Source organism: Tuber melanosporum, assembly GCF_000151645.1.
Source record: "Tuber melanosporum whole genome shotgun sequence assembly, scaffold_39, strain Mel28".
NCBI classification, from domain to species: Eukaryota; Fungi; Ascomycota; class Pezizomycetes; order Pezizales; family Tuberaceae; genus Tuber; species Tuber melanosporum.
Genome location: NW_003299074.1, coordinates 55,655 through 67,430, shown reverse-complemented (window position 1 = coordinate 67,430; position 11,776 = coordinate 55,655).

Genomic DNA, 11,776 nt, shown 5'->3' with positions numbered 1-11,776 from the left:
TAGTGTCGCTGACTATCCTGCACTTGACGGTGTTCAATAAGGCATTGTATCGGTGGAAGAGCTGACTCGCATGGGAGGATGCTAGAAGATGTCTCTGAGAAACAGTTGGTGACCCATCGCTGGACCTGTCTCCAAAAGACAGCAAGATGGTCTGTCATGGTAGATGAGGGTGAGAACAGGTCTGCACCAAAGAGGAGTATGGGTGCGAGGAGTGAGGTGCAAGGAGGGAGGACGCTAGCCTGTAGGAGAGGGAGGGGGCGAGCCCCTTACCGGGACCTGAAAGCCTCTTGAGCATTGAGAAGGTACCTTGGACAAGTGCAAGACGTTTCGAGAAGGAGGTGTTGGTAGCCCACCTGAGGGAGCAAGAGGCAGGCTCAAACCAATGGCTGAGCCAACGGACCACCCCTGAGGGGCGGAAAAGGAATCAGTCAATAACGATGGGAAGACTGGATGCGAGGTCCCTTTGTCTGGATATCCTGCAGTGCATGAGTTCAGTTTTGGGTACCGAGAAGGAGACTCCAAGACACCTGCTCCTTTGAGTCAACATCTTGACTAGATGTTGGAGGTGTTGGACATTCCTTCTGTAGAAGCTGGAGGCAACAGTCACTGCGAGGTCATCCACATAGGACAAGATCAACCCACGCAGTACTGGAAAGTGGAATGACGAGACATTGATGACAAACAGAAGAGGTGATATTGGTGAGCCTTGTGGGGTGCCAACCTGAACTGGTTTGAACACCCTAGGCGATCCCTGGAAGATAAGGCGGTACTGCCTTCCTGTCAGGAAGGACCTAATCCAGGAGCAGAGGTATGGAGGTATTCCCTTCGATCGCAGCATGTGGAAGAGGTCGTTCGTGGAGACATTGTCAAATCCTCCCTTGATATCAAGGAACAAGGTTGATGCAACCAATTGGGGACGTTGCAGCATTTGGACTTCGTGAGCCAGAGTTGCACAGGCATCCAAGATGCTAAGCCCTGGAAGGGAGCCGCATTGATGGGAGTGGAGCAGGCCAAGCGATCTAGCCAGGGGTGAGAGGCGGTTTGCCATTAACCTCTCAAGTATCTTGGAGACTGTTTCAAGGAGGTCAATTATCCTGAAGGAAACATGGGTGTTGTAAGAGGGTTTGCCTGGTTTGTCTAGTACCACACCATTCGCCATCTTAAGCGATGCCGGGTGGAAGCCAAACAAGACCAGCGGAGAGAGAAGCTCAGCGAGTAGAGAGGGACAGGATAAATTAATCTTCTTCCGAACGGAGTATGGAAAAAGGTCGAGACCAGGGGCCAAGGAGGAAGAGGACTTGCTGAGAGCCGCTGCTATCTCTGCCTCCAAAAGGGGGAGTGCATCCTTGAAGGCCCTGAGAATAGGTGGGCAAAAAGCCGAGTTCCTAGGAGGGAAGAAGTGAGAAAGAAGGGCGTCATTCAGCTCCATTGGTGAGGTTGCCTGTGAAAGGGACGGGAAACGTTCTGGGAGTTTTCCAAATGCAAATCTCTTGGCGGTCCACACATTCTGGGGGGTAGCACTCTCAAGAAAACGTGACCAGTGCTCCTTCTTAGCCTTCTTGATAGCCTTGAAATAGGTGTTCTTAGCCAAGCGAGCAGAGGCCCGAGTGTCATTCGAAGGGGATGTACAGGCCTCTTGGGCACGAGAATGATGGACCTTCCTTAAGTCAGACAGGGCGTCAGACCACCAAGGCTTTGATCTTGTGGAGGGCTTTTTCATTGGTGTATGCCTGGCAAGGACTAACCAAATCCTGCCAAGGTTTATGTCGAGCCAGGTACTAAGTGCTTGCTGAGTCGGGAGGGGTGGGGGTGGCAGAATCGTGAGGGAGCCAAGGTCTTCTAGGACTTTGGTCCAGTCGGTAGCTTTCTAATATGGTGTAAGCTGAGGAGGGGAGAGAAGTGGAGACATCAACGTTATGGATATCGGGATATGGTCCAATCCAGCAGACTGGAGAGACGCATCCCATGTTTCCACGAGAGGCGTGAGGTGTTGATTGGTGAACGCCAAATCAAGCACAGATGGCGCATGGTCTTGGCCTAGTGAGAATCTAGTAAAAACATGCAGAATATTTAGGAGGGAGAAACACCGATCTTGTGACAGATCTGCGTATGAGGTGGAGGTTATGATTTCCCTTTTCTGTAGCAGCCGGTCGGGATCCCATTGAGGGTGGTGGATATTGAAGTCGCCTACCACTAGAGTGGGGAAGTCGAGAACAGGGTAAGCTTCCCCTGGGGAAACAGAGCGGTAGAGCGACGATGACGTCCGAAGAGAATAAAGATTAACCAGACAAAACCTCGCATAGGAGGAGTCAAACAAGCCAGACAGTGTGTAGACATCCACTGCCATCAGGGAAGGGTTGTCAAAAAACACAGGAACAAATGAAACAACATCAAAAAAGGAACGTAGTGCAAAAACTGCCACCCTAGGCTTCTCCCCTAGAGCCATTAGGGGAGAAAAGGACTTGAAGCCAGTGAACTATGATAGTTTTCCACGCAAGAAAGGAGGGGCTTGAAGGGCAACAAGTACAGGAGGGGAGGACAAAGCGACTAAAGCATTAAAAAGTGAAAGAAACACATTCCAGCTACCTATGCAGTTGTGTTGAATGAGGGAAAAAGAGCTAGTACTCTGCGGAGGAGTAGTAGAAACTGGGAAAGGAGGGGGAGTAGAGCGGTTGTCGCGCATTAATGGGACGAACCCGCTGCTGGTTTGGGTACTGGGGTGGGAGTGATGTCCTCCTAGGTACGGGAGGGGTCAGTTCCTTGGGGGTGTGATGGGGTACTGGGGACTGGGAAGACACTTCCAGGTCTTCGGAACGGGGTCGAGAAAGGGAGGTCTGAGGGGGCTCTGTTGGCGAGGCCATCTCCCAAGTCCACAGAAGGAGTAAGGTTCTGGGGCTGAAGCGGTCTTGTGGAAGAACCCTCTCCTCCATTATCCTGCGTATCCATCTCTTCTTCCCGTGGAGGAGGGGACTCGGAGGCGGGCAGGGGAGGGGGCTTTGGATGTTGTGTGCATGACTGATCGAAGGTGGGGTGGGTAGAGGAGCAATTGGTACAGAATGGGACGGAGGTGGGGCAACAGTAGGCTACTGGTTTGAGGTTGTCACCCTTGGGGCATGTCGGGTTCTGGCAGTGGTGGGTTGCCTTCGTATAGCTAGGGGCATATAATGGGCAGACCGGGTGGTCGGTCTTGCATCTGGGTGCTTGGTGGCCGTAACCCCAGCAGTTCTTGTATTGAGTGAATTTGTTCGTGGAGAAGGCTCGTTCAATCCGGCAATGTGAGGCGTAGAGGACGGTCCTGCCCCCCATCTTGTCCACAACCGAGGGCGCAACCATGATGATACATGACGTGTTCGCCTTAGAGAGGCGAATCTCCTCGTCTTGAACAAGGAACCGTGCTGAGAGGATTCGTACTTCCATGACATTTAGAATGGTCTCTCTTAGAGTCCCCAACAGGGCCTCTTGATCATCAGGAAGGAATGAGATGGGGAGGGAGTGGACTGCTAGCTGCACCTCGTTGGGAGCAGAACGGAAATGGAGGTAGGAGTTATCGCCCACAGGGTAGGCTTTGTTTAGACAGGAGGAGAGGGCTTCGTAGTATGGTGCGTATACGGTTGCTGGAGTGTGAGGATCTAGGGCAAAGAGGGTCACTGTGCCGCGGTCATTGACCTTGGCTGTAAATGCTTTCGGAAGAGGGCAGTTGGCCTCTTTAAGGACCGTTGCCACAGTATCGGAGAAGGAAGCCGCTATTTCTCTACTCAGGGCATGATGAGCAGCGCGGGATCGAGGGGCAAAGAACCTTCTCTCAGCAGCAGGCAGTGGCCTAGGAGCAGGAGGACTAGCTAGCCTGGAGACTGTTTTCGTGACTTGTGCTGCTGAGTGGGCTGAGCCACCTTGTTTTTTTCTGGCCCTTGAAGGCCCTGAGGACACGGCCTCAGAATCGGATGCTGTGGTCTTGCCAGGTGGGGGGTCATCTGGGTTGGGGATGCTGGGGAGGAATTCAGCTGGGTCAGGGTACTTGCCGTCCCTCCATTACTGCGCTTCCCATGTCCTGGTATATTTAGCCGCGTAGGCAGCAGGGTCATCCCTGTACTTGCCTATCGCCGTATCATAACTGGGGAGGTTGGGGTCATAGAACGCCGGATATCCCAAGGGTAACACCTCAAGAAGGGTAGGGGCTGTGGTGTTGGTGGCTGGCTCTTTACCCTTTCAGGAAGGCTGATGGAGAGGGGCAGTGGGGGCCAACACAGGTGGTTGGGGTGGAGGAGCGGGGTTTGCCACCAACCTAGTGGACAGATCCCTGATGGATGCTTGGAGGGAGGCCACGGAGCTCACCGAAATGTTAGTGGCGTTGACCGGGGTGTAACCTGAAGGCAGTGTGTTTGCAACTTCGGATGATATGTCGTGAATTCTCGTATCGAGCTCATCGACGGTTCAGGGGAGGGTGGACACGCTGTGCAAGTGAGAGGAGACGAGGGGAAGCAGGTAGCATTCTCTGGCAGAGAGTTCCAGAACCTCCTGGTGGGAGATGGGGGGTAGGCTTTCGGGGGGCCAGTCTAGCAGGATTCTCATAGAGGAGATCAGCCTGGCTAGGTTCTCGTGAATGGGGAGGATTGGGGCGGCCGACGACAGCTGTGAGAGAGGGTGGGAGGCAGTGCCTTGGTTGGAGACAAGCGTGCCAGAACGTGAGTGAGTGGAGGGGTCCATTGCCTAGCAAGGAGAGACAGTCCCTGGGCGTAGGCTTGGAGGATTCTTAGGTTCGAGGGGTTTGTTCACCAGATGCAGATGGTGTTGAGAGCAGAAGTAAAACGCAGGGGGAGGGAATGAAGAGGGCGCAGAGCATGGTATACCAGAGGTATCTGGACTTCTCTATTTATACAGACACCTCGCTCAATCCTAATCCTGTGTGACTCATACATTCATGTCACTTTATCCTACAGTCACTTGGCAGAGGTGTTCATGATCTGAGACAATGTTTAATTGTGGTTGCACCATATGGTGGGGCAGTGCCGGTGGGGTTGTCAATGGGCGTGCACGCATACAAGTTCATGATCAACAACTACTGTCACCTCTCAATATTCAACGGTCAATTGACCTACTATAAGTTAAACTAGCTAATATTTTGTATAACCTCTCCTTGCTTCTAAAACTGCAGCCACCCTATTAGGCATTGATTTCCACAACTTCTCAAAAAACCCCTCAGGAATTGTCTCCCAAACCAATGGTAATAGATGAGTAAGTCTTCTCCTAACAGCCTCGTTTCCTCCTGGAGTATCTGCTATCCTTGAATACTGCTAGTGCAATCGCCTTTTAAGCTCAACCCATACATGCTCAATAGGATTTAAATCAGGGGAATAAGGGGGGTGGTCCACAACCTCAATACTGTTTCTCTCCAACCAATCCATAACACTATATGCCTTGTGAACAGGAGTATTATCTTGCTGAAAAAGAACTTCTTCAAGTTGTATACCAAAGGAAATCATTTGATGAATAAGAGGAAAAAGATATCTTTTCAAAAGTCTAACATACCTGGTCTTATTGATAGTTTGAGTAATAGGAACTAATAGACCTTTTCCACTTCTCTGCAGGTTCTCTGAATACCCATTGTTGCTTTGGATCCTTGGATTTCTCCACACTGCACTCATCACTCCAAATCACTCTTTCAAAATACTCAGCTGTCCAGTCCCTATGAGCTGTAGCCCATCTCAATCTCTTAGTCACATGATCAGGCTTTAGCCTAGGTCTTGACTTGGCTATCCATTTTTTAATGTTTGCTTCTCTGAGTACCCAGTCCACTCTGCAGGCAAATTTAGTAGGCAATCATATCCAGTCACTTTGGGTAGCACAAAGAGTTACTAGTATTAAGAGAAATACTGGGTGTATAGCGATCCCTGAAGGTGTATTTGGTCATTTTCTAGTTGCACCTGGCTGCCTGTATAATTGTGTGATGCTATTGACCACTCAAAATGGGGGTACAACCGGGGCGAGGGAGATTTTCAAGAGATTAGTGTTTACATGCCCGGACAAGAAACCTCTTAACTGTTGTCTATGGGTGTCTAATAATTTGAGCCACCAAGGCAATGATTTAGAGGTAGTAGAAAAAGGTGATTATCATGCCCTTCTCTGCAAGGCTCATTTCTCTCTGGGTGGTTTTAGGTGTGGGTCTTTTTTTTGCAGCATACTTCGTATTTCCAGAACACTAAACTATTGGTAAAAAAAGTAGAGGAAATTAAGAAATTTATTAGTTAGGTAAAGAAGGCTGCGGTGGGTGTAGATTTGTGAATGGTCACCATCATAATAAATTGAACGGTCACAATCAACTTTACACTTCATTGAAAGTTGGCATCTTGAAGAGGCAGCTTAGTCATCAGAGACCGCTTTTACGAACACTTCTGCCAAGTAACTGTATGACTCACAAGTGTGAGTCATATGAGATCTTCTGCTTACTCACATGAGTCAACTGCACAATATACCTAAGGGCCTGTTCTGTGGGAATGGAAGACAGGTCAACCATTCCATTTACATATACAAAATAATTATTTTGAAAAGGAACGCTGACTATTTTTATATGGGGAATGGTGGTAAACCTAATAGAATAGTCATTGCCAAACCGGCCCTAAACCAATCACAAATCTCTAAACAAGTCATGTTCTCAAGTGCAACACATGCATAAGACTCGTGACTCATAAGTATGAGTTATGTGTAAAAGTCATAACATCATATGACTTACAATAGTGAGCTACCGTAAAACAATAAACACTTATGACTTGCTAGTTGGAGTTATGTGAAAAATATTTTTCCTTCACTCTAATCCATCTTGTCACAATCCAGTTTGTGACCAAAAGCCCCTTACTCGATAAGTGAAAGTGAGGGCTTATACTCTCTCTCTTGCTTTTGCTTATAGCAATTGAGATATTTGAAACTGGTGCAATGTCATCTAGACTAAAGAGTATTAGATTTATTATAGTAATTTAATAAACTACATAAATATAGTTATATGAAAAAAGTACAACTTTGAAAATGTAACAAACATAATTAAACCTATCTGAAATTTCTCTAGCATGTAGAGTATCATTTAATTGACCAAATATAATGATCCCTCTTTGGATAGTTAGTTCTTGACGATGGGGAATGATACTTCTCTTCTTTTCCTTCTTTCTTTCGTCTTACGATAGCACTAGGCCTCTGCCTACGTTACCGAGAATAGAAGACCTTTGTCTTCTATCAAGAATGCCTATTGTAAGCTTTCTCTAACTCTTCTTTCGTAAAGAGCTTTCTTTGGCATAATAATAAAGGTTACGACAATGATAAAGATCGTAAAGGTGTTTTATATTCATTAAAGTATTATGTAGGAAAAGTACTTAGAATTCAATCTAATTATATTTAAACATGTACCACCAATTCTGGCATATGATGAGCCCCTTCCAGCACAGGGATACTGCTAACCGGTATATCACTAATCCTAAGCTAACTAAGTCTATGGCCCCACACCAGCCATCCCCAAGTCATACTCGCATAAGAACAAATTAAAAGGCCATCAAAAAACCTAGCGCCCGCCCTAGTCCAAGTCTGTAGCCCCTCTGGTATGAAGCCAACCAGCACTAAGTGTAGCTGAAGCTGAGCCAAAGACCAACCCGACCAGGTTCCTCGGCCAAATATAAAATCTCTACCACCTGGTCTGAAAACTGTCCCGCAAAACCTCCACCACAATAAAAAACCAATCAACATACAAACTAAACCTACAGGTGACACAATAGAAGGGAGAAGACAATCCATATGTTAAGCTCTCACACCCTCATGCCAGGCCGTTGACCCTATGAATCCACTTTGCCGGTTGCCTCTGAACAGCGTACCAGTGAGCAGGACCAGTACCGACTGCCTGTCCCCCAACCAAAACAACACAAACATAGGAAATACATAGAGATAGTAACAAACCAAGAAGGTCAGTGGGGTCTATCTCCCACCCATAGTACCATGCCTCCTCTAGCTAAACCCGTAGCTAAACCAAATAAACTAAACAAACCAAATAAAGCCCAGTGCATAATACTCAAACAAGTCCAACTAGGTGGTCACAACCTACTATCCACACAGGTGGCCGTCAGCGAGCTGGTCCATCGGGAAGCTTTGCAGCACTTAGCAGCTTTATCCAATAGCTTAAGCCAGACTGTAAACACTTAATTAGACCTCACCCAACCTGACGCAGGCCCGACCAGTGCTCACAGCTACCTCTCCTCCCCCGATCAGCCCCCTCCAAGCCCCACACACCAGATGCCACAGAGCCCATCCGGTCCTCCCAGTCCCTCAGAAAGATCAACCATCCCACAGCCACAGGAGAGCTCATACTAAGCCCCGTCAGGTAGCCACTGGTTTTGGCCACACTAATAGAGTCCCAACCCCCGGTATCTTGTAGCTGAGGGAGCCTACTAGCCACAGCAGGGAGCCATAAAGGAGACAGCACCAACACCCGAAGGCAGCGGCCCCAGCCATATCGGCCAACTGAGTCGAATGGCAGTTCAACCAAGTGGAGAAAAAGTTGGCAGAGCCAGTAAAAGCCAGCTCCACAGGCCCAGCAACAGGCACAGACCGAACAACGGATAAGAGGCGCTTCCAACTGACACAACATGAAGGGAGAGGGCGAACGAACAGAAGCAGACAAAGAGAAGGTAGTCCCCACTTGTAATGGGTAAAGCCGCCAACCACTATCCACAACCGAACTATCCAAACACACAGACAACAAGAGTGCCTGGCAGCCAATCGTCCCACACCACCCCAGGCAGTAATGAAAACCCACACCAGGGGGTAAGATTTTTCAGGGTCAAAACCATCTCCACCGAGGGAAAGAGGAAACACCTGACTGAACTACCGCAAATGCCACAAGAACAAAACTTCTAAGGGAGCAGCGATAAACATCATCTTAAGATTTCGACCATAGAAATATAACGTAATGTGGAGGGACTCGGTGGATATTGCCTTGCTACCTGAGAAGTGATGCAGCCAGCACAATGAGTTGAGGATCTGAGATGGTCATAAAGCCAACCCGTGGGCATTGTGTATCATGAAAACTAAAGACTCCGTTAAAACCCAACAGGAAACATGAACTGGCTCAAAGAACCATAAGGGTGATTCCCACAAATAGAAATTTCAATCCACCCAATCAAATGTGAAACCTGGGAGTGGGCAATAGACAGGAAGCCGAAGACATTTTACTGAACAGGGCTCGAAAGCGACTGTGATGAATAGCTCGAAGTACTAGTATTGTGAGATAACCAGCAGGCAACGAAACGAGAAGCAAACAAGTAACTTACCACATAACACCAACAGACCTCAACACCAAGAGCCCCGAGAACTACTGAGCCAACTCCGAGATCTCTCCCAGAATCTAAGTCAAGATGGCCCATCGTGGGTGTGAAAGAAACACTCAGGGCGAAGCGACGGTAAGGAAGAGGAAAAGTACTTAGAACAAAGCATGAAGAACCTATCCTCCTCGGCTATACCAGTCTTCTGATATATTGTTCTTCCCGCCCATAGTCATGTGACCCAAAGTGGTCACATGTGCGAAACCAAATCATAACAAACTAGTCACGTGATCAAGGTGGTCACATACTCACAACCCATGACGTCATAATGAGGTTATGTGCTAAACATCAATCAGAGGCACAAGGTATACCTACAAGGTACACTCGCAAGGCATACTCACCAGGCACACATCCCATGACTCATATTCGAGTCATGTTTGAAATCTATAAATCCATCGCATCATCTGACTCAAATGTGTCATATGCATAAAACAATAACATATATATAACTTATAAATATGCATCATGTAAAAACCTTTTCCGTGCCAAGCTACGTTCATGGCATTAGCTCCCCTCCCCCTAAGCCTGAGTTCCTTCAGGCTTTTTCTCCTAGTTTCAATAGTTCCTCTCCGGCTTAATGCATGGTCCTTCTCACCTTATGAAACTTTTCATCTGTCATCCTCCATCTGACCCTTACTGACTCAAAGGTCAGGTTTGCCATCTCGATCGTGTACTGTTGGTTATTATTCAGCTGTCTTAGCTCCACAATCCTTTTGTCATTTGCCAAAGTTGTGGCCTTGGCCTGGCCAAGTTGTTCTTGGAGTCTTCAGATTTGCCTATGTAGGCTGCTGATATCCGGTTCTGTATCCTCAGAGCAGTTTTGAGCCCCTCCCTCCCTGGGCCATGTCCTCATGGCCCAAGCCTTTTTGACATCCTCCCCTTCCAACTCTTTCTTACTTCCGTCCTTCTGCGGGTAGTGTCCTGCAGAGATTTTCTTCACCCTGTGTATTCTGCACCCATTTTTGAAGCATTGTGGCCAATGCTTCAGGACATGATCTGGGTGTGGACCATACTTCTAACATTCTCTCAGAAACTATCACGAGCCTTCATTGTTGCTAAAGTGTATTTGGCATGAGTCATTATAGCATACCATCCATGACATGGCGTTATGCTGTACTTGTTTTACCCTCTGCTTGAGTTCTTCATCGGTCGGCCTCATGAATCAGTATTCGGGGCTGCTTAGTGTAGTTTGGCGGTGGCTATCACTCCAGCACTCATGTTGTTGCAACAGGCACGTGAGGTTTTCCCTCACCTTTGTCTTGGTTGAATGTGATTGTTACCTGGGCTGGGCTTGCCTGTGTATCGCAAGTGGAAGGTTGAGAGGGCATCATGTGCGTTTTTGATGTTGTATGCGTAATACCAAGTTTTATTATGTTTGAGTGAATAACTGGTCTACTTGGCTCAGTATTGGAGGTTGCTGTGGAAGAAGTGGGAATCAATTATCTCCTCTTGTTCGTATTCTGGTTCTCTGTCACGTTTAACTGGAGGAAGAATCATTCTTTGTGAGGGACATTTGTTATTGTTGTATAATTCGAGGAGTAAGATGTGGAATGTGTTGTGAATTTGCATTGAGGGGGGAGGATCTAGCTTTTAAGCTCAGTTGCTCACTCATTCCCGTATTCAGAATGGTCGAATTTTCTTAGGGTCTAATTTCTTTGATGGTTGTGTCATATGGATATTGCATGGTAATAGCCACACCATGTCTCACGATTTTATGTTCAGATCCGGTCTGAGGCGCTTATCGTACTGTTCTTTTTACTGTTGCTGTGCTTGACTCATTTCATATTGTAATGTCTCATGTAGTTTTCCCATGTCTGTTTTATCCGGTAATATGCCATTAATCGTATGATATGTGGCCTGACTTTGTGAATGTTGTCCATAATTTGAAAAGAAGAAGGGTGTAGTACCTATTGTTTCTTGTTTTCTGTTATTATATGCAAATTCTGCCATTGATAATAGCTTATACCAATCGTCTTGTTGATAGTTGAGGTAGGCCCATAAATATTGTTTGAAGATTGCATTTACCTGTTCCATTTGTCTATCTGTTTGCGGGTAAAACGTAGTACTCAGCTGATTTTGTATCTCCCTTTCTCTGGTTACTTTTTTCCACAACCCTGATGTGAACAATATTCCTCGATCCGTAATGATATTCTTCAGAAGGCCATGCAGTCTGAAAACCTCTTGGAAGAAGGTTTGTATAAAATCCCTTGTATCAATAATCTTTCTGACTGGAATAAAATGACTCATTTTAGTCAGGTGATCCACCACAACTAGGATACTATCGCATTGTTTTGATGGTAGTACGTCCATGATAAAATCCATGGTAATTATTTCCCAGGGTCGTTCTGGAACTTCGTTTGATTTCAGTAATCCGTAAGGTGCATGTTTAGTGGTTTTTGTCCTTTGGCATATGTCGCAATTTT